This window comes from Eschrichtius robustus, chromosome 5 (assembly GCF_028021215.1).
Source record: "Eschrichtius robustus isolate mEscRob2 chromosome 5, mEscRob2.pri, whole genome shotgun sequence".
Lineage (NCBI taxonomy): Eukaryota > Metazoa > Chordata > Mammalia > Artiodactyla > Eschrichtiidae > Eschrichtius > Eschrichtius robustus.
This window is the reverse complement of record NC_090828.1, coordinates 112789871-112816376: the sequence shown is the minus strand read 5'-3', so window position 1 is coordinate 112816376 and position 26506 is coordinate 112789871.

Below are 26506 nucleotides of genomic sequence, written 5' to 3'. Positions count from 1 at the left end.
ACTAAGCCGTACCCTAAACTGAGCCCTAACCCTAAAACTAACTCTAACCCTAACTCTAACCCATACCCTATACCGTACCCGAATCCGTACCCTAAGCCGTACCCTAACCATAACCCTAACCCTAACCGTAAGCTAGCCTTGACTGCTTCTGCTTCCAATAGATTTCTTAAGCACTAGTGTTTTAAGGAACAGGTTAAAAAGAGCATCCTAATGTGATTTCTTTATAATGGGTGTGTTCCTATCTTATCCTAGTGTCTAAACTCTTCTCCATGGCTGGACCCAAATAATATTACTTTACATGCTAAGTGGTATCTAGAGAGTAGGATAAGTTTAATAAATACCCTAAACCTAACACGTACCTTAACCCTAACGCCTACCCTAACCCTAACACGTAACCTAATCCTAACCTGTACCCTAAACCGAGCCCTAACCCTATAACTAACCCTAACCCTACCCTAAACCATACACTATGACGTACCCGAACCCGTACCATAAGCCGTACCCTAACCCTAATCATAACCCTAAGGTACCCTTGACTGCTTCTGCCTCCAATAGATTTCCTAAGCACTAGTGTTTTAAGGAACAGGTTAAAAAGGTAATCGTAATGTGATTCCTTTATAACGGGTGTCTTCCTTATCTTATCCTAGTGTCTAAACTCTTCTCCATGGCTGGACCCAAATAATATTCCTTTACATGCTAAGTGGTATCTAGAGAGTGGGATAGGTTTAATAAATACCCTAAACCTAACACGTACCTTAACCCTAACCCCTACCCTAACCCTAACACGTAACCTAATCCCAACCCGTACCAAAAAACCGAGCCCTAACTCTAAAACTAACCCTAAACCTAACCATAACCCATACTCCACGACGTGACCGAACCCGTACCCTAAATCGTACCCTAACCCTAACCCTAACCCTAAGCTACCCTTGACTGCTTCTGCCTCCAATAGATTTCCTAAGCACTAGTGTTTTAAGGAATAGGTTAAAAAGAGAATCCTAATGTGCTTTGTTTTTAATGGGTGTGTTCCTTATCTTATCCTTATGTCTAAATTCTTCTACATGGCTGGACCCCAAATAATATTTCTTTACGTGCTAAGTGGTATCTAGAGAGTGGGATAGGTTTAATAACTAACTTAACCTTAACGCGTACCCTAACCCTATCAACTACCCTAACCCTAACACGTACCCTAATCCTAACACGTACCCTAAACCGAGCCCTAACCCTAAAACTAACCCTAATCCTAACCCTAAACCATACCCTACGCCGTACCCGAATCTGTACCCGAAACCTTAGCATAAGCAGTACCCTAACCCTAACCCTAACCCTAACCCTAACCCTAAGCTACCCTTGACTGCTTCTGCTTCCAATACATTTCCTAAGCAGTAGTGTTGTAAGGAACAGGTTAAAAGGACAATCCTAATGTGATTTCTTTATAATGGGTGTGTTCCTTATCTTTTCCTACTGTATAAACTCTTCTCCATTGTTGGACCCCAAATAATATACCTTTACGTGCAAAGTGTTATCTAGAGTGTGGGATAGATTTAATAAATACCCTTAACCTAATGCGTACCCTTACCCTAACCCCTACCCTAACCCTAACACGTACCCTAATTCTAACCCTTACCCTAAACTGAGCCCTAACCCTAAAACTAACTCTGACCCTAACCCTAACCCATACCCTATGCCGTACCCGAATCCGTACCCTAAGCCGTACCCTAACCCTAACACTAACCCTAACCCTAAGCTAGCCTTGACTGCTTCTGCCTCCAATAGATTTCCTAAGCACTAGTGTTTTAAGGAACAGGTTAAAAAGAGAATCCTAATGTGATTTGTTTATAATAGGTGTGTTCCTTATGTTATCCTAGTGTGTAAACTATTCTCCATGGCTGGACCCCAAATACTATTCCTTTACGTGCTAAGTGGTATCGAGAGAATGGGATAGGTTTAATAAATAACCTAACTCTATCGCGTACCCTAACGCTAAACCCTACCCTAACCCTAACAGGTACCCCAATCCTAACCCGTACCCTAAACCGAGCCCTAACCCTAAAACTAACCCTAATCCTAACCCTTACCCTACGCCGTACCCCAACCCGTACCCGAACCCGTACCATAAGCAGTACCCTAACAGTAACCCTAACCCTAACCCTAAGCTACCCTTGACTGCTTCTGCTTCCAATAGATTTCCTAAGTACTAGTGTTTTAAGGAACATGTTAAAAAGAGAATCCTAATGCGATTACTTTATAATGGGTGTGTTCCTTATCTTATCCTAATGTTTAAACAATTCTACATGGCTGGATCCCAAATAATATTCTTTACGTGCTAAGTGGTATCTAGAGAGTGGGATAGGTTTAATAAATACCCTAACCCTAACGCGTACCCTAACCCTATCCATTACCGTTAACCTAACACGTAACCTAATCCTAACCTGTACCCTAAAACGAGCCCTAACCCTAAAACTAACCCTAAACCTAACCCTAAACCATACCCTACGACGTACCCAAACCCGTAACCGAACCCGAACCATAAGCCGTACCCTAACCCTAAGGTACCCTTGACTGCTTCTGCCTCCAATAGATTTCCTAAGCACTAGTGTTTTAAGGAACAGGTTAAAAAGAGAATCCTAATGTGATTTCTTTATAATGGGTGTGTTCCTTATCTTATCCTAGTGTCTAAACTCTTCTCCATGGCTGGACCCAAATAATATTCCTTTACATGCTAAGTGGTATCTAGACAGTGGGATAGGTTTAATAAATACCCTAACCCTAACGCGTACCCTTACCCTATGCCCACCGTTACACTAACACGTACACCAATCCTAACCCGTACCCTAAACCGAGCCCTAACCCTAAAACTAAACTTAATCCTAACCCTAACCCATACACTATGCCGTACCTGAACCCGTACCCGAATCCGTACCATAAGCAGTACCCTAACCCTAACCCTAACCCTAAGCTACCCTTGACCACTTCTGCTTCCAATAGACTTCCTAAGCGCTAGTGTTTTAAGGAACAAGTTAAAAAGAGCATCCTAATGTGATTTCTTTATAATGGGTGTGTTCCTGATATTATCCTAGTGCCTAAACTCTTCTCCAAGGCTGGATTCCTAATAATATTCCTTTACGTTCTAAGTGGTATCTAGAGAGTGGGATACGTTTAATAAATACCCTAATCCTACTGCGTACCCTAACCCTAAACCCTACCATAACTCTAACAAGTACACTAATCTTAACCCGTAACCTAAACCGAGCCCTAACTCTAAAACTAACCCTAAACCTAACACTAACCCATACTCCACGACATATGCGAACCCGTAACCTAAATCGTACCCTAACCCAAACCCTAAGCTACCCTTGACTGCTTCGGCCTCCAATAGATTTCCTAAGCACTAGTGTTTTAAAGAACAGGTTAAAAAGAGAATCCTAATGTGATTTCTTTATAATGGGTGTGTTCCTTATCTTATCCTAGTGTCTAAACTCTTCTCCATGGGGAAACCACAAATAATATTCCTTTACATGCTAAGTGGTATCTAGAGAGTGGGATAGGTTTAATAAATACCCTAACCCTAATGTGTACCTTAACCCTAACCCCTACCCTAACCCTAACACGTAACCTAATCCTAACCTGTACCCTAAACCCAGCCCTAACCCTAAAAGTAACCCTAACCCTAACCCTAAACCGTACCCTACGACATAACCGAACCCGTACCCGAACCCGTACCATAAGCCGTAGCCTAATCCTAATCATAACCCTAAGGTACCCTTGACTGCTTCTGCCTCCAATAGATTTCCTAAGCACTAGTGTTTTAAGGAACAGGTTAAAAAGATAATCGTAATGTGATTCCTTTATAACGGGTGTGTTCCTTATCTTATCCTTGTGTCTAAACTCTTCGCCATGGCTGGACCCCAAATAATATTCCTTGACGTACTAAGTGGTATCTAGAGAGTGGGATAGGTTTAATAAATACCCTAACCCTAACGCGTACCTTAACCCTAACCCCTACCCTAACCCTAACACGTAACCTAATCCCAACCCGTACCAAAAAACCAAGCCCTAACTCTAAAACTAACCCTAAACCTAACACTAACCCATACTCCATGACATACGCGAACCCGTACCCTAAATCGTACCCTAACCCTAACCCTAAGCTACCCTTGACTGCTTCGGCCTCCAATACATTTCCTAAGCACTAGTGTTTTAAGGAACAGGTTAAAAAGAGAATCCTAATGTGATTTCTTTATAATGGGTGTGTTCCTTATCTTATCCTAATGTCTAAACTCTTCTCCATGGCTGGACCCCAAATATTATTCCTTTACGTGCTAAGTGGTATCTAGAGAGTGGGATAGTTTTAATAAATACCCTAACCCTAACGCGTAACCTAACCCTAACACCTACCTTAACCCTAACACGTACCCCAATCCTAACCCGTACCCTAAACTGATCCCTAACCCTAAAACTAAACTTAACCCTAACCCTATCCCATACCCTACCCCGTACCTGAACCCGTACCCGAACCCATACCATAAGCAGTACCCTAACCCTAACTCTAATGCTAAGCTACCCTTGACTTCTTCTGCTTCCAATAGATTTCCTAAGCACTAGTGTTTTAAGGAACAGGTTAAAAAGAGAATCCTAATGGGATTACTTTATATTGGGTGTGTTCCTTATCTTTTCCTACTGTCTAAATTTTTCTCCATGGCTGGAACCCAAATAATATTCCTTTACGTGCTAAGTGTTATCTAGAGTGTGGGATAGGTTTAATACATACACTAAACTTAATGCGTACCCTATCCCTAACCCCTACCCTAGCCCTATCACGTACACTAAACCGAGCCATAACTCTAAAACTAACCGTAACCCTAACCCTAACCCATAACCTACGCCGTACCTGAACCCGTACCCTAATCCGTACCCTAACCCTAACCCTAACCCTAAGCTACCCTTGACTGCTTCTGCCTCCAATAGATTTCATAAGCACTAGTGTTTTAAGTAACAGGTTAAAAAGACAATCCTAATGTGATTTCTTTATAATGGGTGTGTTCCTTATCTTATCCTAGTGTCTAAACTCTTCTCCATGGGGAACCACAAATAATATTCCTTCACATGCTAAGTGGTATCTAGAGAGTGGGATAGGTTTAATAAATGCCCTAGCTCTAACGCGTACCTTAACCCTAACCCCTACCCTAATCCTAACACGTAACCTAATCCTATCCCGTACCCAAAACTGAGCCCTAACTGTAAAACTAACCCTAACCCTAACGCTAACCCATTCTCTGCACCGTACCCGAACCCATACCCTAAGCCTAACACTATCCCTAACCCTAAACCTAAGCTACCCTTGATTGCTCCTGCCTCCAATAGATTCCCTAAGCACTAGTGTTTTAAGGAACAGGTTAAAAAGAGAATCCTAATGTGATTTCTTTGTAATGGTTGTGTTCCTTATCTTATCCTAATGTCTAAACTCTTCTACATGGCTAGACCCCAAATAATATTCTTTATGTGCTAAGTGGTATGTAGAGAGTGGGATAGGTTTAATAAATACCCTAACCCTAACGCGTATCCTAACCCTATCCCCTACCATTACCCTAACACGTACCCTAATCCTAACCTGTACCCTAAACCGAGCCCTAACCCTAAAATTAACCCTAAAACTAACCCTAAACTATACCATACGCCATACCCGAACCCGTAACCGAACCCGTACCATAAGCCGTACACTAACCCTAACCCTAAACCTAAGGTACCCTTGAATGCTTCTGCCTCCAATAGATTTCCTAAGCACTAGTGTTTTAAAGAACAGATTAAAAAGAGAATCCTAATGTGATTTCTTTACAATGGGTGTGTTCCTTATCCTATCCTAGTGTCTAAACTCTTTTCCATCCCTGGATTCCAAATAATTCTCTTTTACGTTCTAAGTGGTATCTAGAGAGTGGGATAGGTTTAATAAATACCCTAAAGCTAACGCGTACACTAACCCTAACCCCTACCCTAACCCTAACACCTACACTAATCCTAATTCCTACCCTAAACCGAGCCCTAACCCTAAAACTAACCCTAACCCTAACCCATACTCGAACCCGTACCCGAATCTGTACCCTAAGCCGTACCCTAACACTAACCCTAACCCTAACACTAACCCGAAGCCACCCTTGACTGCTTATGCCTCAAATAGATTTCCTAAGCCCTAGTGTTTTAAGAAACAGGTTAAAAAGAGAATCCTAATGTGATTCCTTTATAATGGGTGTGTTCCTTATCTTATCCTAGTGTCTAAACTCTTCTCCATGGCTGGACCCCAAATAATATTCCTTTACATGGTAAGTGGTATCTAGAGACTGGGATAGCTTTAATAAATACCCTAACCCTAACGTTTACCCTAAACCTATCCCCTACCCTAACTCTAACATGTACCCTAATCTTAACCCGTACCCTAAACCGATCCCCAACCCTAAAACTAACCCTAACCCTAACCCTAAACCATACCCTACGCCGTACCCGAACGCGTACCCGAACCCGTACCCTATGCCGTACCCTAACACTAACCCTAACCCTCACCCTAACCCTAAGCTATCCTTGACTGCTTCTGCCTCCAATAGATTTCTTAAACACTAGTGTTTTAAGGAACAGATTAAAAAGAGAATCCCAATGTGATTTCTTTATTATGGGTGTGTTCCTTATCTTATCCTAGTGTCTAAACTCTTCTGCATGGCTGGACAGAAAATAATATTCCTTTATGTGCTAAGTGGTATCTAGAGAGTGGGATAGATTTAATAAACAACCTAACCTTAAAGCGTACCCTAACCCTAACCCCTACCCTAACCCTAACACGTACCCTAATCCTAATCCGTAACCTAAACTAAGCCCTAACACTACAACTAACTCTAACCCTAACCCGAAAACATGCCCTATGCCGTACCCGAATCCTTACCCTAAGCCGTACCCTAAACCTAATCCTAAGCTAGCCTTGACTGCTTCTGCCTCCAATGGATTTCCTAAGCACTAGTGTTTTAATGAACAGGTTAAAAAGAGAATCCTAATGTGATTTCTTTATAATAGGTGTGTTCCTTATGTTATCCTAGTGTGTAAACTATTCTCCATGGCTGGACCCCAAATAATATTCCTTTACGTGCTAAGTGGTATCTAGAGAGTGGGATAGGTTTAATAAATACCCTAACCCTAATGCGTACCCTAACCGTAACCCCTACCCTAATCCTAACACGTACCCCAATACTAGCCTGTACCCTAAACCGATCCCTAACCCTAAAACTAACCCTAACGCTAACCCTAACCCATAACCTACACCGTATCCGAACCTGTACCCGAAACCTAACCATAAGCAGTACCCTAACCCTAACCCTAACCATAACCCTAACCTACCCTTGACTGCTTCTGCATCCAATAGATTTCCTAAGCACTATTGTTTTAAGGAACAGGTTAAAAAGAGAATCCTAATGTGATTCCTTTATAATGGGTGTGTTCCTTATCTTTTCCTACTGTATAAACTCTTCTCCATGGTTGGACCCCAAATAATATTCCTTTACGTGCAAAGTTTTATCTAGAATGTGGGATAGGTTTAATAAATACCCTTAACCTAATGCGTACCCTTACCCTAACCCCTACCCTAACCCTAACACGTACCCTAATCCTAACCCGTACCCTAAACTGAGCCCTAACTCTAAAACTAACTCTGACCGTAACCCTAACCCATACCCTATGCCGTACCCGAATCCGTACCCTAAGCCGTACCCTAACCCTAACACTAACCCTAACCCTAAGCTAGCCTTGACTGCTTCTGCCTCCAATAGATTTCCTAAGCACTAGTGTTTTAAGGAACAGGTTAAAAAGGGAATCCTAATGTGATTTCTTTATAATAGGTGTGTTCCTTATGTTATCTTAGTGTGTAAACTATTCGCCATGGCTGGACCCCAAATACTATTCCTTTACGTGCTAAGTGGTATCTAGAGAGTGGGATAGGTTTAATAAATATCCTAACCCTAACGCGTACCCTAACGCTAAACCCTACGCTAACCCTAACACGTACCCCAATCCTAACCCGTACCCTAAACCGAGCCGTAACCCTAAAACTAAACTTAATCCTAACCGTAACCCATACACTATGCCGTACCTGAACCCGTACCCGAACCCGTACCATAAGCAGTACCCTAACCCTAACCCAAACCCTAAGCTACCCTTGACTGCTTCTGTTTCCAATAGATTTCCTAAGCACTAGTGTTTTAAGGAACAGGTTAAAAAGAGAATCCTAATGTGTTTTCTTTATAATGAGTGTGTTCCGTATCTTATCCTAGTGTCTAAACTCTTTTCCATGGCTGGATTCCAAATAATATTCTTTTACGTTCTAAGTGGTATCTAGAGAGTGGGAAAGGTTTAATAAATACCCTAACCCTAACGCGTACCCAAATCCTAACCCCTACCCTAACCCTAACACTTACACTAATCCTAACCTGTACCCTAAACCGAGCCCTAACCCTAAAACTAAACGTAACCCTAACACATACCCGAACCCGTACTAGAACCCGTACCCGAACCCTAAGCCGTACCCTAACACTAACCCTAACCCTAACTGTAACCCGAAGCTACCCTTGACTGATTATGCCTCAAATAGATTTCCTAAGCACTAGTGTTTTAAGGAACAGGTTAAAAAGATAATCATAATGTGATTTCTTTTTAACGGGTGTGTTCCTTATCTTATCCTAGTGTCTAAACTCTTCCCCATGGCTGGACCCCAAATAATATTCATTCACGTGCTAAGTGTTTTCTAGAGGGTGGGATAGGTTTAATAAATACACTAAACCTAAGGTGTACCCTAACCCTAATCCTACCATAACCCTAACACGTAACCTAATCTTAACCCGTACCCTAAAGCGAGCCATAACCCTAAAACTAACCCTAACACTAACCCATACGCTACGCCGTACCCAACCCGTACCCGAATCCGTACCCTAAGCCGTAACCTAACACTAACCCTAACCCGAAGCTACCCTTGACTCCTTCTGCCTCCAATAGATTTGCTAAGCACTAGTGTTTTAAGGAACAGGTTAAAAAGAGAATCCTAATGTGATTTCTTTATAATGGGTGTGTTCCTTATCTTATCCTAGTGTCTAAACTCTTCTCCATGGGGGAACCACAAATAATATTCCTTTACATGCTAAGTGGTATCTAGAGAGTGGGATAGGTTTAATAAATACCCTAAACCTAACACGTACCTTAACCCTAACGCCTACCCTAATCCTAACACGTAAACTAATCCTAACCTGTACCCTAAACCGAGCCCTAACCCTAAAAGTAACCCTAACCCTAACCCTAAACCGTACCCTACGACGTACCCGAACCCGTACCCGAACCCGTACCATAAGCCGTACCCTAACCCTAATCATAACCCTAAGGTACCCTTGACTCCTTCTGCCTCCAATAGGTTTCCTAAGCACTAGTGTTTTAAGGAACAGGTTAAAAAGAGAATCCTAATGTGATTTCTTTATAATGGGTGTGTTTTTTATCTTATCCTAGTGTCTAAACTCTTCTCCATGGGGGAACCAGAAATAATATTCCTTTACATGCTAAGTGGTATCTAGAGAGTGGGATAGGTTTAATAAATACCCTAACCCTAACGCATACCCCAACCCTATCTCCTACCATTACCCTAACACGTAGCCTAATCCTAACCTGTACCCTAAAACCGAGCCCTAACCGTAAAACTAACCCTAAACCTAACCCTAAACCATAACCTACGACATACCCACACCCGACCCGAACCCGTACCATAAGCCGTACCCTATACCTAACCCTAACCCTAAGGTACCCTTGACTGCTTCTGCCTCCAATATATTTCGTAAGCACTAGTGTTTTAAGGAACAGGTTAAAAAGTTAATCGTAATGTGATTTCTTTATAACGGGTGTGTTCCTTATCTTAACCTAGTGTCTAAACTCTTTTCCATGGCTGGACCCCAAAAAATATCCCTTTACGTGCTAAGTGGTATCTAGAGTGTGGGATAGTTTTAATAACTAACCTAACCCTAACGCGTACACTAAACCTAACTCCTCCCTTAATCCTAACACGTACCCCAATCCTAACCCGTACCATAAACTGATCCCTAACCCTAAAACTAAACCTAACCCTAACCCTAACCCATACACTACGCCGTACCTGAACCCGTACCCGAACCCGTACTATAAGCAGTAGCCTAACCCTAACCCTAACTCTAACCCTAAGCTACCCTTGACTGCTTCTGCTACCAATAGATTTCCTAAGCACTAGTGTTTTAAGGAACAGATTAAAAAGAGAATCCTAATGTGATTTCTTTATAATGGGTGTGTTCCTTATCTTATCCTAGTGTCTAAACTCTTTTCCATGGCTGGATTCCAAATAATATTCTTTTACGTTCTAAGTGGTATCTAGAGAGTGGGATAGGTTTAATAAATACCCTAACCCTAACGCGTACCCAAATCCTAACCCCTACCCTAACCCTAACACCTACACTAATCCTAACCTGTACCCTAAACCGAGCCCTAACCCTAAAACTAAACATAACCCTAACCCATACCCGAACCCGTACCCGAATCTGTACCCTAAGCCGTACCCTAACACTAACCCTAACCCTAAATGTAACCCGAAGCTACCCTGGACTGATTATGCCTCAAATAGATTTCCTAAGCACTAGTGTTTTAAGGAACACGTTGAAAAGACAATCGTAATGTGATTTCTTTATATCGGGTGTGTTCCTTATCTTATCCTAGTGTCTAAACTCTTCTCCATGACTGGACACCAAATAATACTCCTTTACGTGCTAAGTGTTATCTACAGTGTGGGAAAGGTTTAATAAATACCCTAAAACTAAGGCGTACCCTAACCCTAACCCCTACCCTAACCCTAACACGTACCCTAATCCTAACCCATACCCTAAACCGAGCCCTAATCCTACAACTAACTCTAACCCAACCCTAACACATACCCTATGCCGTACCCGAATCCGAACCCTAAGCCATACCCTAACCCTAACCCTAAGCCTAACTCAAGCTATCCTTGACTGCTTCTGCCTCCAATAGATGTCCTAAGCACTAGTGTTTTATGGAACAGGTTAAAAAGAGAATCCTAATGTGATTTCATTATAATACGTGTGTTCCTTATCTTATCCTAGTGTCTAAACTCTTCTCCATGGCTGGACCCAAAATAATATTCCTTTATGTGATAAGTGGTATCTAGAGAGTGGGATAGGTTTAATAACTAACCTAACCTTAACGCGTACCCTAACCCTATCCACTACCCTAACACTAACACGTACCCAAATCCTAAAACGTACCCTAAATCGAGCCCTAACCCTAAAACTAACCCTAATCCTAACCCAAACACAAAACCTAAGCCATACACGAACTCGTACCCTAAGCCGTACCATAACCCTAACGCTAACCCTAAGCTCCCCTTGACTGCTTCTACCTCCATTAGATTTCCTAAGCACTAGTGTTTTAAGGAACAGGTTAAAAAGAGAATCGTAATGTCATTTCTTTATAATAGGTGTGTTCCTTATGTTATCATAGTGTGTAAACTCTTCTCCATGGCTGGACCCCAAATAATATTCCTTTACGTGCTAAGTGGTATCTAGAGATTGGGATAGGTTTAATAAATACCCTAACCCTAACGCATAACCTAATCCTAACCCTAACACGTACCCCAATCCTAACCCGTACTTTAAAGCGATCCCTAACCCTAAAACTAACCATAACCCTAACCCTAAACCACACCCTACGCCGTACCCGAACCCGTACCAGAAATCTTACCTTAAGCAGTTCCCTAACCCTAACCCTAACACTAACCCTAAGCTACCCTTGACTGCTTCTGCTTCCAATAGATTTCCTAAGCACTAGTGTTTTAAGGAACAGGTTAAAAAGAGAATCCTAATGTGATTTCTGTATAATGGCTGTGTTCCTGATATTATCCTTGTACCTAAACTCTTCTCCAAGGCTGGATTCCAAATAATAATCCTTTACGTTCTAAGTCGTATCTAGAGAGTGGGATATGTTTAATAAATACCCTAATCCTAACGCGTACCCTAACACTAACCCATACCCTAACCCTAACACGTAAACTAATCTTAACCCGTACCCTAAACCGAAACCTAACCCTAAAACTAACCCTAACCCTAACCCATACCCTACGCCGTACCCGAACCCGTACCCGAATCCATACCCTAAGCCGTACCCTAACACTAACCCTAACACTAACCCTAACCCGAAGCTACCCTTGACTCCTTCTGCCTCCAATAGTTTTCCTAAGCACTAGTGTTTTAAGGAACAGGTTAACAAGAGAATCATAATGTGATTTCTTTATAATGGGTGTGTTCCTTATCTTATCCTAGTGTCTAAACTCTTCTCCATGGGGGAACCACAAATAATATTCCTTTACAGGCTAAGTGGTATCTAGAGAGTGGGATAGGTTTAATAAATACCCTAACCCTAACGCGTACCCTAAACCTAACACATAACCTAATCCTAACCCGTACCCAAATCCGAGCCCTAACTGTAAAACTAACACTAACCCTAACCCATACTCTGCACCGTACCCGAACCCGTACCCGAATCCGTACCCTAAGCCGTACCCTAACACTAACCCTAACCCTAACACTAACCCAAAGCTACCCTTGACTGCTTATGCCTCAAATAGATTTCCTAAGCCCTAGTGTTTTAAGAAACAGGTTAAAAAGAGAATCCTAATGTGATTTCTTTTTAATGGGTTTGTTCCTTATCTTTACCTACTGTCTAAACACTTCTCCATGGCTTGACCCCAAATAATATTGCTTTACGTGTTAAGTGTTATCTAGAGTGTGGGATAGGTTTAATAAATACACTAAACCTAATGCGTACCCTAACCATAACCCATACCCTAACCCTAACACGTACCCTAATACTAAGCCGTACCCTAAACTGAGCCCTAACCCTAAAACTAACTCTAACCCTAACTCTAACCCATACCCTATACCGTACCCGAATCCGTACCCTAAGCCGTACCCTAACCATAACCCTAACCCTAACCGTAAGCTAGCCTTGACTGCTTCTGCTTCCAATAGATTTCTTAAGCACTAGTGTTTTAAGGAACAGGTTAAAAAGAGCATCCTAATGTGATTTCTTTATAATGGGTGTGTTCCTATCTTATCCTAGTGTCTAAACTCTTCTCCATGGCTGGACCCAAATAATATTACTTTACATGCTAAGTGGTATCTAGAGAGTAGGATAAGTTTAATAAATACCCTAAACCTAACACGTACCTTAACCCTAACGCCTACCCTAACCCTAACACGTAACCTAATCCTAACCTGTACCCTAAACCGAGCCCTAACCCTATAACTAACCCTAACCCTACCCTAAACCATACACTATGACGTACCCGAACCCGTACCATAAGCCGTACCCTAACCCTAATCATAACCCTAAGGTACCCTTGACTGCTTCTGCCTCCAATAGATTTCCTAAGCACTAGTGTTTTAAGGAACAGGTTAAAAAGGTAATCGTAATGTGATTCCTTTATAACGGGTGTCTTCCTTATCTTATCCTAGTGTCTAAACTCTTCTCCATGGCTGGACCCAAATAATATTCCTTTACATGCTAAGTGGTATCTAGAGAGTGGGATAGGTTTAATAAATACCCTAAACCTAACACGTACCTTAACCCTAACCCCTACCCTAACCCTAACACGTAACCTAATCCCAACCCGTACCAAAAAACCGAGCCCTAACTCTAAAACTAACCCTAAACCTAACCATAACCCATACTCCACGACGTGACCGAACCCGTACCCTAAATCGTACCCTAACCCTAACCCTAACCCTAAGCTACCCTTGACTGCTTCTGCCTCCAATAGATTTCCTAAGCACTAGTGTTTTAAGGAATAGGTTAAAAAGAGAATCCTAATGTGCTTTGTTTTTAATGGGTGTGTTCCTTATCTTATCCTTATGTCTAAATTCTTCTACATGGCTGGACCCCAAATAATATTTCTTTACGTGCTAAGTGGTATCTAGAGAGTGGGATAGGTTTAATAACTAACTTAACCTTAACGCGTACCCTAACCCTATCAACTACCCTAACCCTAACACGTACCCTAATCCTAACACGTACCCTAAACCGAGCCCTAACCCTAAAACTAACCCTAATCCTAACCCTAAACCATACCCTACGCCGTACCCGAATCTGTACCCGAAACCTTAGCATAAGCAGTACCCTAACCCTAACCCTAACCCTAAACCTAACCCTAAGCTACCCTTGACTGCTTCTGCTTCCAATACATTTCCTAAGCAGTAGTGTTGTAAGGAACAGGTTAAAAGGACAATCCTAATGTGATTTCTTTATAATGGGTGTGTTCCTTATCTTTTCCTACTGTATAAACTCTTCTCCATTGTTGGACCCCAAATAATATACCTTTACGTGCAAAGTGTTATCTAGAGTGTGGGATAGATTTAATAAATACCCTTAACCTAATGCGTACCCTTACCCTAACCCCTACCCTAACCCTAACACGTACCCTAATTCTAACCCGTACCCTAAACTGAGCCCTAACCCTAAAACTAACTCTGACCCTAACCCTAACCCATACCCTATGCCGTACCCGAATCCGTACCCTAAGCCGTACCCTAACCCTAACACTAACCCTAACCCTAAGCTAGCCTTGACTGCTTCTGCTTCCAATAGATTTCCTAAGTACTAGTGTTTTAAGGAACATGTTAAAAAGAGAATCCTAATGCGATTTGTTTATAATAGGTGTGTTCCTTATGTTATCCTAGTGTTTAAACAATTCTACATGGCTGGATCCCAAATAATATTCTTTACGTGCTAAGTGGTATCTAGAGAGTGGGATAGGTTTAATAAATACCCTAACCCTAACGCGTACCCTAACCCTATCCATTACCGTTAACCTAACACGTAACCTAATCCTAACCTGTACCCTAAAACGAGCCCTAACCCTAAAACTAACCCTAAACCTAACCCTAAACCATACCCTACGACGTACCCAAACCCGTAACCGAACCCGAACCATAAGCCGTACCCTAACCCTAAGGTACCCTTGACTGCTTCTGCCTCCAATAGATTTCCTAAGCACTAGTGTTTTAAGGAACAGGTTAAAAAGAGAATCCTAATGTGATTTCTTTATAATGGGTGTGTTCCTTATCTTATCCTAGTGTCTAAACTCTTCTCCATGGCTGGACCCAAATAATATTCCTTTACATGCTAAGTGGTATCTAGACAGTGGGATAGGTTTAATAAATACCCTAACCCTAACGCGTACCCTTACCCTATGCCCACCGTTACACTAACACGTACACCAATCCTAACCCGTACCCTAAACCGAGCCCTAACCCTAAAACTAAACTTAATCCTAACCCTAACCCATACACTATGCCGTACCTGAACCCGTACCCGAACCCGTACCATAAGCAGTACCCTAACCCTAACCCTAACCCTAAGCTACCCTTGACCGCTTCTGCTTCCAATAGACTTCCTAAGCGCTAGTGTTTTAAGGAACAAGTTAAAAAGAGCATCCTAATGTGATTTCTTTATAATGGGTGTGTTCCTGATATTATCCTAGTGCCTAAACTCTTCTCCAAGGCTGGATTCCTAATAATATTCCTTTACGTTCTAAGTGGTATCTAGAGAGTGGGATACGTTTAATAAATACCCTAATCCTACTGCGTACCCTAACCCTAAACCCTACCATAACTCTAACAAGTACACTAATCTTAACCCGTAACCTAAACCGAGCCCTAACTCTAAAACTAACCCTAAACCTAACACTAACCCATACTCCACGACATATGCGAACCCGTAACCTAAATCGTACCCTAACCCAAACCCTAAGCTACCCTTGACTGCTTCGGCCTCCAATAGATTTCCTAAGCACTAGTGTTTTAAAGAACAGGTTAAAAAGAGAATCCTAATGTGATTTCTTTATAATGGGTGTGTTCCTTATCTTATCCTAGTGTCTAAACTCTTCTCCATGGGGGAACCACAAATAATATTCCTTTACATGCTAAGTGGTATCTAGAGAGTGGGATAGGTTTAATAAATACCCTAACCCTAATGTGTACCTTAACCCTAACCCCTACCCTAACCCTAACACGTAACCTAATCCTAACCTGTACCCTAAACCCAGCCCTAACCCTAAAAGTAACCCTAACCCTAACCCTAAACCGTACCCTACGACATAACCGAACCCGTACCCGAACCCGTACCATAAGCCGTAGCCTAATCCTAATCATAACCCTAAGGTACCCTTGACTGCTTCTGCCTCCAATAGATTTCCTAAGCACTAGTGTTTTAAGGAACAGGTTAAAAAGATAATCGTAATGTGATTCCTTTATAACGGGTGTGTTCCTTATCTTATCCTTGTGTCTAAACTCTTCGCCATGGCTGGACCCCAAATAATATTCCTTGACGTACTAAGTGGTATCTAGAGAGTGGGATAGGTTTAATAAATACCCTAACCCTAACGCGTACCTTAACCCTAACCCCTACCCTAACCCTAACACGTAACCTAATCCCAACCCGTACCAAAAAACCAAGCCCTAACTCTAAAACTAACCCTAAACCTAACACTAACCCATACTCCATGACATACGCGAACCCGTACCCTAAATCGTACCCTAACCCTAACCCTAAGCTACCCTTGACTGCTTCGGCCTCCAATACATTTCCTAAGCACTAGTGTTTTAAGGAACAGGTTAAAAAGAGAATCCTAATGTGATTTCTTTATAATGGGTGTGTTCCTTATCTTATCCTAATGTCTAAACTCTTCTCCATGGCTGGACCCCAAATATTATTCCTTTACGTGCTAAGTGGTATCTAGAGAGTGGGATAGTTTTAATAAATACCCTAACCCTAACGCGTAACCTAACCCTAACACCTACCTTAACCCTAACACGTACCCCAATCCTAACCCGTACCCTAAACTGATCCCTAACCCTAAAACTAAACTTAACCCTAACCCTATCCCATACCCTACCCCGTACCTGAACCCGTACCCGAACCCATACCATAAGCAGTACCCTAACCCTAACTCTAATGCTAAGCTACCCTTGACTTCTTCTGCTTCCAATAGATTTCCTAAGCACTAGTGTTTTAAGGAACAGGTTAAAAAGAGAATCCTAATGGGATTACTTTATATTGGGTGTGTTCCTTATCTTTTCCTACTGTCTAAATTTTTCTCCATGGCTGGAACCCAAATAATATTCCTTTACGTGCTAAGTGTTATCTAGAGTGTGGGATAGGTTTAATACATACACTAAACTTAATGCGTACCCTATCCCTAACCCCTACCCTAGCCCTATCACGTACACTAAACCGAGCCATAACTCTAAAACTAACCGTAACCCTAACCCTAACCCATAACCTACGCCGTACCTGAACCCGTACCCTAATCCGTACCCTAACCCTAACCCTAACCCTAAGCTACCCTTGACTGCTTCTGCCTCCAATAGATTTCATAAGCACTAGTGTTTTAAGTAACAGGTTAAAAAGACAATCCTAATGTGATTTCTTTATAATGGGTGTGTTCCTTATCTTATCCTAGTGTCTAAACTCTTCTCCATGGGGAACCACAAATAATATTCCTTCACATGCTAAGTGGTATCTAGAGAGTGGGATAGGTTTAATAAATGCCCTAGCTCTAACGCGTACCTTAACCCTAACCCCTACCCTAATCCTAACACGTAACCTAATCCTATCCCGTACCCAAAACTGAGCCCTAACTGTAAAACTAACCCTAACCCTAACGCTAACCCATTCTCTGCACCGTACCCGAACCCATACCCTAAGCCTAACACTATCCCTAACCCTAAACCTAAGCTACCCTTGATTGCTCCTGCCTCCAATAGATTCCCTAAGCACTAGTGTTTTAAGGAACAGGTTAAAAAGAGAATCCTAATGTGATTTCTTTGTAATGGTTGTGTTCCTTATCTTATCCTAATGTCTAAACTCTTCTACATGGCTAGACCCCAAATAATATTCTTTATGTGCTAAGTGGTATGTAGAGAGTGGGATAGGTTTAATAAATACCCTAACCCTAACGCGTATCCTAACCCTATCCCCTACCATTACCCTAACACGTACCCTAATCCTAACCTGTACCCTAAACCGAGCCCTAACCCTAAAATTAACCCTAAAACTAACCCTAAACTATACCATACGCCATACCCGAACCCGTAACCGAACCCGTACCATAAGCCGTACACTAACCCTAACCCTAAACCTAAGGTACCCTTGAATGCTTCTGCCTCCAATAGATTTCCTAAGCACTAGTGTTTTAAAGAACAGATTAAAAAGAGAATCCTAATGTGATTTCTTTACAATGGGTGTGTTCCTTATCCTATCCTAGTGTCTAAACTCTTTTCCATCCCTGGATTCCAAATAATTCTCTTTTACGTTCTAAGTGGTATCTAGAGAGTGGGATAGGTTTAATAAATACCCTAAAGCTAACGCGTACACTAACCCTAACCCCTACCCTAACCCTAACACCTACACTAATCCTAATTCCTACCCTAAACCGAGCCCTAACCCTAAAACTAACCCTAACCCTAACCCATACTCGAACCCGTACCCGAATCTGTACCCTAAGCCGTACCCTAACACTAACCCTAACCCTAACACTAACCCGAAGCCACCCTTGACTGCTTATGCCTCAAATAGATTTCCTAAGCCCTAGTGTTTTAAGAAACAGGTTAAAAAGAGAATCCTAATGTGATTCCTTTATAATGGGTGTGTTCCTTATCTTATCCTAGTGTCTAAACTCTTCTCCATGGCTGGACCCCAAATAATATTCCTTTACATGGTAAGTGGTATCTAGAGACTGGGATAGCTTTAATAAATACCCTAACCCTAACGTTTACCCTAAACCTATCCCCTACCCTAACTCTAACATGTACCCTAATCTTAACCCGTACCCTAAACCGATCCCCAACCCTAAAACTAACCCTAACCCTAACCCTAAACCATACCCTACGCCGTACCCGAACCCGTACCCGAACCCGTACCCTATGCCGTACCCTAACACTAACCCTAACCCTCACCCTAACCCTAAGCTATCCTTGACTGCTTCTGCCTCCAATAGATTTCTTAAACACTAGTGTTTTAAGGAACAGATTAAAAAGAGAATCCCAATGTGATTTCTTTATTATGGGTGTGTTCCTTATCTTATCCTAGTGTCTAAACTCTTCTGCATGGCTGGACAGAAAATAATATTCCTTTATGTGCTAAGTGGTATCTAGAGAGTGGGATAGATTTAATAAATAACCTAACCTTAAAGCGTACCCTAACCCTAACCCCTACCCTAACCCTAACACGTACCCTAATCCTAATCCGTAACCTAAACTAAGCCCTAACACTACAACTAACTCTAACCCTAACCCTAAAACATGCCCTATGCCGTACCCGAATCCTTACCCTAAGCCGTACCCTAAACCTAATCCTAAGCTAGCCTTGACTGCTTCTGCCTCCAATGGATTTCCTAAGCACTAGTGTTTTAATGAACAGGTTAAAAAGAGAATCCTAATGTGATTTCTTTATAATAGGTGTGTTCCTTATGTTATCCTAGTGTGTAAACTATTCTCCATGGCTGGACCCCAAATAATATTCCTTTACGTGCTAAGTGGTATCTAGAGAGTGGGATAGGTTTAATAAATACCCTAACCCTAATGCGTACCCTAACCGTAACCCCTACCCTAATCCTAACACGTACCCCAATACTAGCCTGTACCCTAAACCGATCCCTAACCCTAAAACTAACCCTAACGCTAACCCTAACCCATAACCTACACCGTATCCGAACCTGTACCCGAAACCTAACCATAAGCAGTACCCTAACCCTAACCCTAACCATAACCCTAACCTACCCTTGACTGCTTCTGCATCCAATAGATTTCCTAAGCACTATTGTTTTAAGGAACAGGTTAAAAAGAGAATCCTAATGTGATTCCTTTATAATGGGTGTGTTCCTTATCTTTTCCTACTGTATAAACTCTTCTCCATGGTTGGACCCCAAATAATATTCCTTTACGTGCAAAGTTTTATCTAGAATGTGGGATAGGTTTAATAAATACCCTTAACCTAATGCGTACCCTTACCCTAACCCCTACCCTAACCCTAACACGTACCCTAATCCTAACCCGTACCCTAAACTGAGCCCTAACTCTAAAACTAACTCTGACCGTAACCCTAACCCATACCCTATGCCGTACCCGAATCCGTACCCTAAGCCGTACCCTAACCCTAACACTAACCCTAACCCTAAGCTAGCCTTGACTGCTTCTGCCTCCAATAGATTTCCTAAGCACTAGTGTTTTAAGGAACAGGTTAAAAAGGGAATCCTAATGTGATTTCTTTATAATAGGTGTGTTCCTTATGTTATCTTAGTGTGTAAACTATTCGCCATGGCTGGACCCCAAATACTATTCCTTTACGTGCTAAGTGGTATCTAGAGAGTGGGATAGGTTTAATAAATATCCTAACCCTAACGCGTACCCTAACGCTAAACCCTACGCTAACCCTAACACGTACCCCAATCCTAACCCGTACCCTAAACCGAGCCGTAACCCTAAAACTAAACTTAATCCTAACCGTAACCCATACACTATGCCGTACCTGAACCCGTACCCGAACCCGTACCATAAGCAGTACCCTAACCCTAACCCAAACCCTAAGCTACCCTTGACTGCTTCTGTTTCCAATAGATTTCCTAAGCACTAGTGTTTTAAGGAACAGGTTAAAAAGAGAATCCTAATGTGTTTTCTTTATAATGAGTGTGTTCCGTATCTTATCCTAGTGTCTAAACTCTTTTCCATGGCTGGATTCCAAATAATATTCTTTTACGTTCTAAGTGGTATCTAGAGAGTGGGAAAGGTTTAATAAATACCCTAACCCTAACGCATACCCAAATCCTAACCCCTACCCTAACCCTAACACTTACACTAATCCTAACCTGTACCCTAAACCGAGCCCTAACCCTAAAACTAAACGTAACCCTAACACATACCCGAACCCGTACTAGAACCCGTACCCGAACCCGTACCCTAAGCCGTACCCTAACACTAACCCTAACCCTAACTGTAACCCGAAGCTACCCTTGACTGATTATGCCTCAAATAGATTTCCTAAGCACTAGTGTTTTAAGGAACAGGTTAAAAAGATAATCATAATGTGATTTCTTTTTAACGGGTGTGTTCCTTATCTTATCCTAGTGTCTAAACTCTTCCCCATGGCTGGACCCCAAATAATATTCATTCACGTGCTAAGTGTTTTCTAGAGGGTGGGATAGGTTTAATAAATACACTAAACCTAAGGTGTACCCTAACCCTAATCCTACCATAACCCTAACACGTAACCTAATCTTAACCCGTACCCTAAAGCGAGCCATAACCCTAAAACTAACCCTAACACTAACCCATACGCTACGCCGTACCCAACCCGTACCCGAATCCGTACCCTAAGCCGTAACCTAACACTAACCCTAACCCGAAGCTACCCTTGACTCCTTCTGCCTCCAATAGATTTGCTAAGCACTAGTGTTTTAAGGAACAGGTTAAAAAGAGAATCCTAATGTGATTTCTTTATAATGGGTGTGTTCCTTATCTTATCCTAGTGTCTAAACTCTTCTCCATGGGGGAACCACAAATAATATTCCTTTACATGCTAAGTGGTATCTAGAGAGTGGGATAGGTTTAATAAATACCCTAAACCTAACACGTACCTTAACCCTAACGCCTACCCTAATCCTAACACGTAAACTAATCCTAACCTGTACCCTAAACCGAGCCCTAACCCTAAAAGTAACCCTAACCCTAACCCTAAACCGTACCCTACGACGTACCCGAACCCGTACCCGAACCCGTACCATAAGCCGTACCCTAACCCTAATCATAACCCTAAGGTACCCTTGACTCCTTCTGCCTCCAATAGGTTTCCTAAGCACTAGTGTTTTAAGGAACAGGTTAAAAAGAGAATCCTAATGTGATTTCTTTATAATGGGTGTGTTTTTTATCTTATCCTAGTGTCTAAACTCTTCTCCATGGGGGAACCAGAAATAATATTCCTTTACATGCTAAGTGGTATCTAGAGAGTGGGATAGGTTTAATAAATACCCTAACCCTAACGCATACCCCAACCCTATCTCCTACCATTACCCTAACACGTAGCCTAATCCTAACCTGTACCCTAAAACCGAGCCCTAACCGTAAAACTAACCCTAAACCTAACCCTAAACCATAACCTACGACATACCCACACCCGACCCGAACCCGTACCATAAGCCGTACCCTATACCTAACCCTAACCCTAAGGTACCCTTGACTGCTTCTGCCTCCAATATATTTCGTAAGCACTAGTGTTTTAAGGAACAGGTTAAAAAGTTAATCGTAATGTGATTTCTTTATAACGGGTGTGTTCCTTATCTTAACCTAGTGTCTAAACTCTTTTCCATGGCTGGACCCCAAAAAATATCCCTTTACGTGCTAAGTGGTATCTAGAGTGTGGGATAGTTTTAATAACTAACCTAACCCTAACGCGTACACTAAACCTAACTCCTCCCTTAATCCTAACACGTACCCCAATCCTAACCCGTACCATAAACTGATCCCTAACCCTAAAACTAAACCTAACCCTAACCCTAACCCATACACTACGCCGTACCTGAACCCGTACCCGAACCCGTACTATAAGCAGTAGCCTAACCCTAACCCTAACTCTAACCCTAAGCTACCCTTGACTGCTTCTGCTACCAATAGATTTCCTAAGCACTAGTGTTTTAAGGAACAGATTAAAAAGAGAATCCTAATGTGATTTCTTTATAATGGGTGTGTTCCTTATCTTATCCTAGTGTCTAAACTCTTTTCCATGGCTGGATTCCAAATAATATTCTTTTACGTTCTAAGTGGTATCTAGAGAGTGGGATAGGTTTAATAAATACCCTAACCCTAACGCGTACCCAAATCCTAACCCCTACCCTAACCCTAACACCTACACTAATCCTAACCTGTACCCTAAACCGAGCCCTAACCCTAAAACTAAACATAACCCTAACCCATACCCGAACCCGTACCCGAATCTGTACCCTAAGCCGTACCCTAACACTAACCCTAACCCTAAATGTAACCCGAAGCTACCCTGGACTGATTATGCCTCAAATAGATTTCCTAAGCACTAGTGTTTTAAGGAACACGTTGAAAAGACAATCGTAATGTGATTTCTTTATATCGGGTGTGTTCCTTATCTTATCCTAGTGTCTAAACTCTTCTCCATGACTGGACACCAAATAATACTCCTTTACGTGCTAAGTGTTATCTACAGTGTGGGAAAGGTTTAATAAATACCCTAAAACTAAGGCGTACCCTAACCCTAACCCCTACCCTAACCCTAACACGTACCCTAATCCTAACCCATACCCTAAACCGAGCCCTAATCCTACAACTAACTCTAACCCAACCCTAACACATACCCTATGCCGTACCCGAATCCGAACCCTAAGCCATACCCTAACCCTAACCCTAAGCCTAACTCAAGCTATCCTTGACTGCTTCTGCCTCCAATAGATGTCCTAAGCACTAGTGTTTTATGGAACAGGTTAAAAAGAGAATCCTAATGTGATTTCATTATAATACGTGTGTTCCTTATCTTATCCTAGTGTCTAAACTCTTCTCCATGGCTGGACCCAAAATAATATTCCTTTATGTGATAAGTGGTATCTAGAGAGTGGGATAGGTTTAATAACTAACCTAACCTTAACGCGTACCCTAACCCTATCCACTACCCTAACACTAACACGTACCCAAATCCTAAAACGTACCCTAAATCGAGCCCTAACCCTAAAACTAACCCTAATCCTAACCCAAACACAAAACCTAAGCCATACACGAACTCGTACCCTAAGCCGTACCATAACCCTAACGCTAACCCTAAGCTCCCCTTGACTGCTTCTACCTCCATTAGATTTCCTAAGCACTAGTGTTTTAAGGAACAGGTTAAAAAGAGAATCGTAATGTCATTTCTTTATAATAGGTGTGTTCCTTATGTTATCATAGTGTGTAAACTCTTCTCCATGGCTGGACCCCAAATAATATTCCTTTACGTGCTAAGTGGTATCTAGAGATTGGGATAGGTTTAATAAATACCCTAACCCTAACGCATAACCTAATCCTAACCCTAACACGTACCCCAATCCTAACCCGTACTTTAAAGCGATCCCTAACCCTAAAACTAACCATAACCCTAACCCTAAACCACACCCTACGCCGTACCCGAACCCGTACCAGAAATCTTACCTTAAGCAGTTCCCTAACCCTAACCCTAACACTAACCCTAAGCTACCCTTGACTGCTTCTGCTTCCAATAGATTTCCTAAGCACTAGTGTTTTAAGGAACAGGTTAAAAAGAGAATCCTAATGTGATTTCTGTATAATGGCTGTGTTCCTGATATTATCCTTGTACCTAAACTCTTCTCCAAGGCTGGATTCCAAATAATAATCCTTTACGTTCTAAGTCGTATCTAGAGAGTGGGATATGTTTAATAAATACCCTAATCCTAACGCGTACCCTAACACTAACCCATACCCTAACCCTAACACGTAAACTAATCTTAACCCGTACCCTAAACCGAAACCTAACCCTAAAACTAACCCTAACCCTAACCCATACCCTACGCCGTACCCGAACCCGTACCCGAATCCATACCCTAAGCCGTACCCTAACACTAACCCTAACACTAACCCTAACCCGAAGCTACCCTTGACTCCTTCTGCCTCCAATAGATTTCCTAAGCACTAGTGTTTTAAGGAACAGGTTAACAAGAGAATCATAATGTGATTTCTTTATAATGGGTGTGTTCCTTATCTTATCCTAGTGTCTAAACTCTTCTCCATGGGGGAACCACAAATAATATTCCTTTACAGGCTAAGTGGTATCTAGAGAGTGGGATAGGTTTAATAAATACCCTAACCCTAACGCGTACCCTAAACCTAACACATAACCTAATCCTAACCCGTACCCAAATCCGAGCCCTAACTGTAAAACTAACACTAACCCTAACCCATACTCTGCACCGTACCCGAACCCGTACCCGAATCCGTACCCTAAGCCGTACCCTAACACTAACCCTAACCCTAACACTAACCCAAAGCTACCCTTGACTGCTTATGCCTCAAATAGATTTCCTAAGCCCTAGTGTTTTAAGAAACAGGTTAAAAAGAGAATCCTAATGTGATTTCTTTTTAATGGGTTTGTTCCTTATCTTTACCTACTGTCTAAACACTTCTCCATGGCTTGACCCCAAATAATATTGCTTTACGTGTTAAGTGTTATCTAGAGTGTGGGATAGGTTTAATAAATACACTAAACCTAATGCGTACCCTAACCATAACCCATACCCTAACCCTAACACGTACCCTAATACTAAGCCGTACCCTAAACTGAGCCCTAACCCTAAAACTAACTCTAACCCTAACTCTAACCCATACCCTATACCGTACCCGAATCCGTACCCTAAGCCGTACCCTAACCATAACCCTAACCCTAACCGTAAGCTAGCCTTGACTGCTTCTGCTTCCAATAGATTTCTTAAGCACTAGTGTTTTAAGGAACAGGTTAAAAAGAGCATCCTAATGTGATTTCTTTATAATGGGTGTGTTCCTATCTTATCCTAGTGTCTAAACTCTTCTCCATGGCTGGACCCAAATAATATTACTTTACATGCTAAGTGGTATCTAGAGAGTAGGATAAGTTTAATAAATACCCTAAACCTAACACGTACCTTAACCCTAACGCCTACCCTAACCCTAACACGTAACCTAATCCTAACCTGTACCCTAAACCGAGCCCTAACCCTATAACTAACCCTAACCCTACCCTAAACCATACACTATGACGTACCCGAACCCGTACCATAAGCCGTACCCTAACCCTAATCATAACCCTAAGGTACCCTTGACTGCTTCTGCCTCCAATAGATTTCCTAAGCACTAGTGTTTTAAGGAACAGGTTAAAAAGGTAATCGTAATGTGATTCCTTTATAACGGGTGTCTTCCTTATCTTATCCTAGTGTCTAAACTCTTCTCCATGGCTGGACCCAAATAATATTCCTTTACATGCTAAGTGGTATCTAGAGAGTGGGATAGGTTTAATAAATACCCTAAACCTAACACGTACCTTAACCCTAACCCCTACCCTAACCCTAACACGTAACCTAATCCCAACCCGTACCAAAAAACCGAGCCCTAACTCTAAAACTAACCCTAAACCTAACCATAACCCATACTCCACGACGTGACCGAACCCGTACCCTAAATCGTACCCTAACCCTAACCCTAACCCTAAGCTACCCTTGACTGCTTCTGCCTCCAATAGATTTCCTAAGCACTAGTGTTTTAAGGAATAGGTTAAAAAGAGAATCCTAATGTGCTTTGTTTTTAATGGGTGTGTTCCTTATCTTATCCTTATGTCTAAATTCTTCTACATGGCTGGACCCCAAATA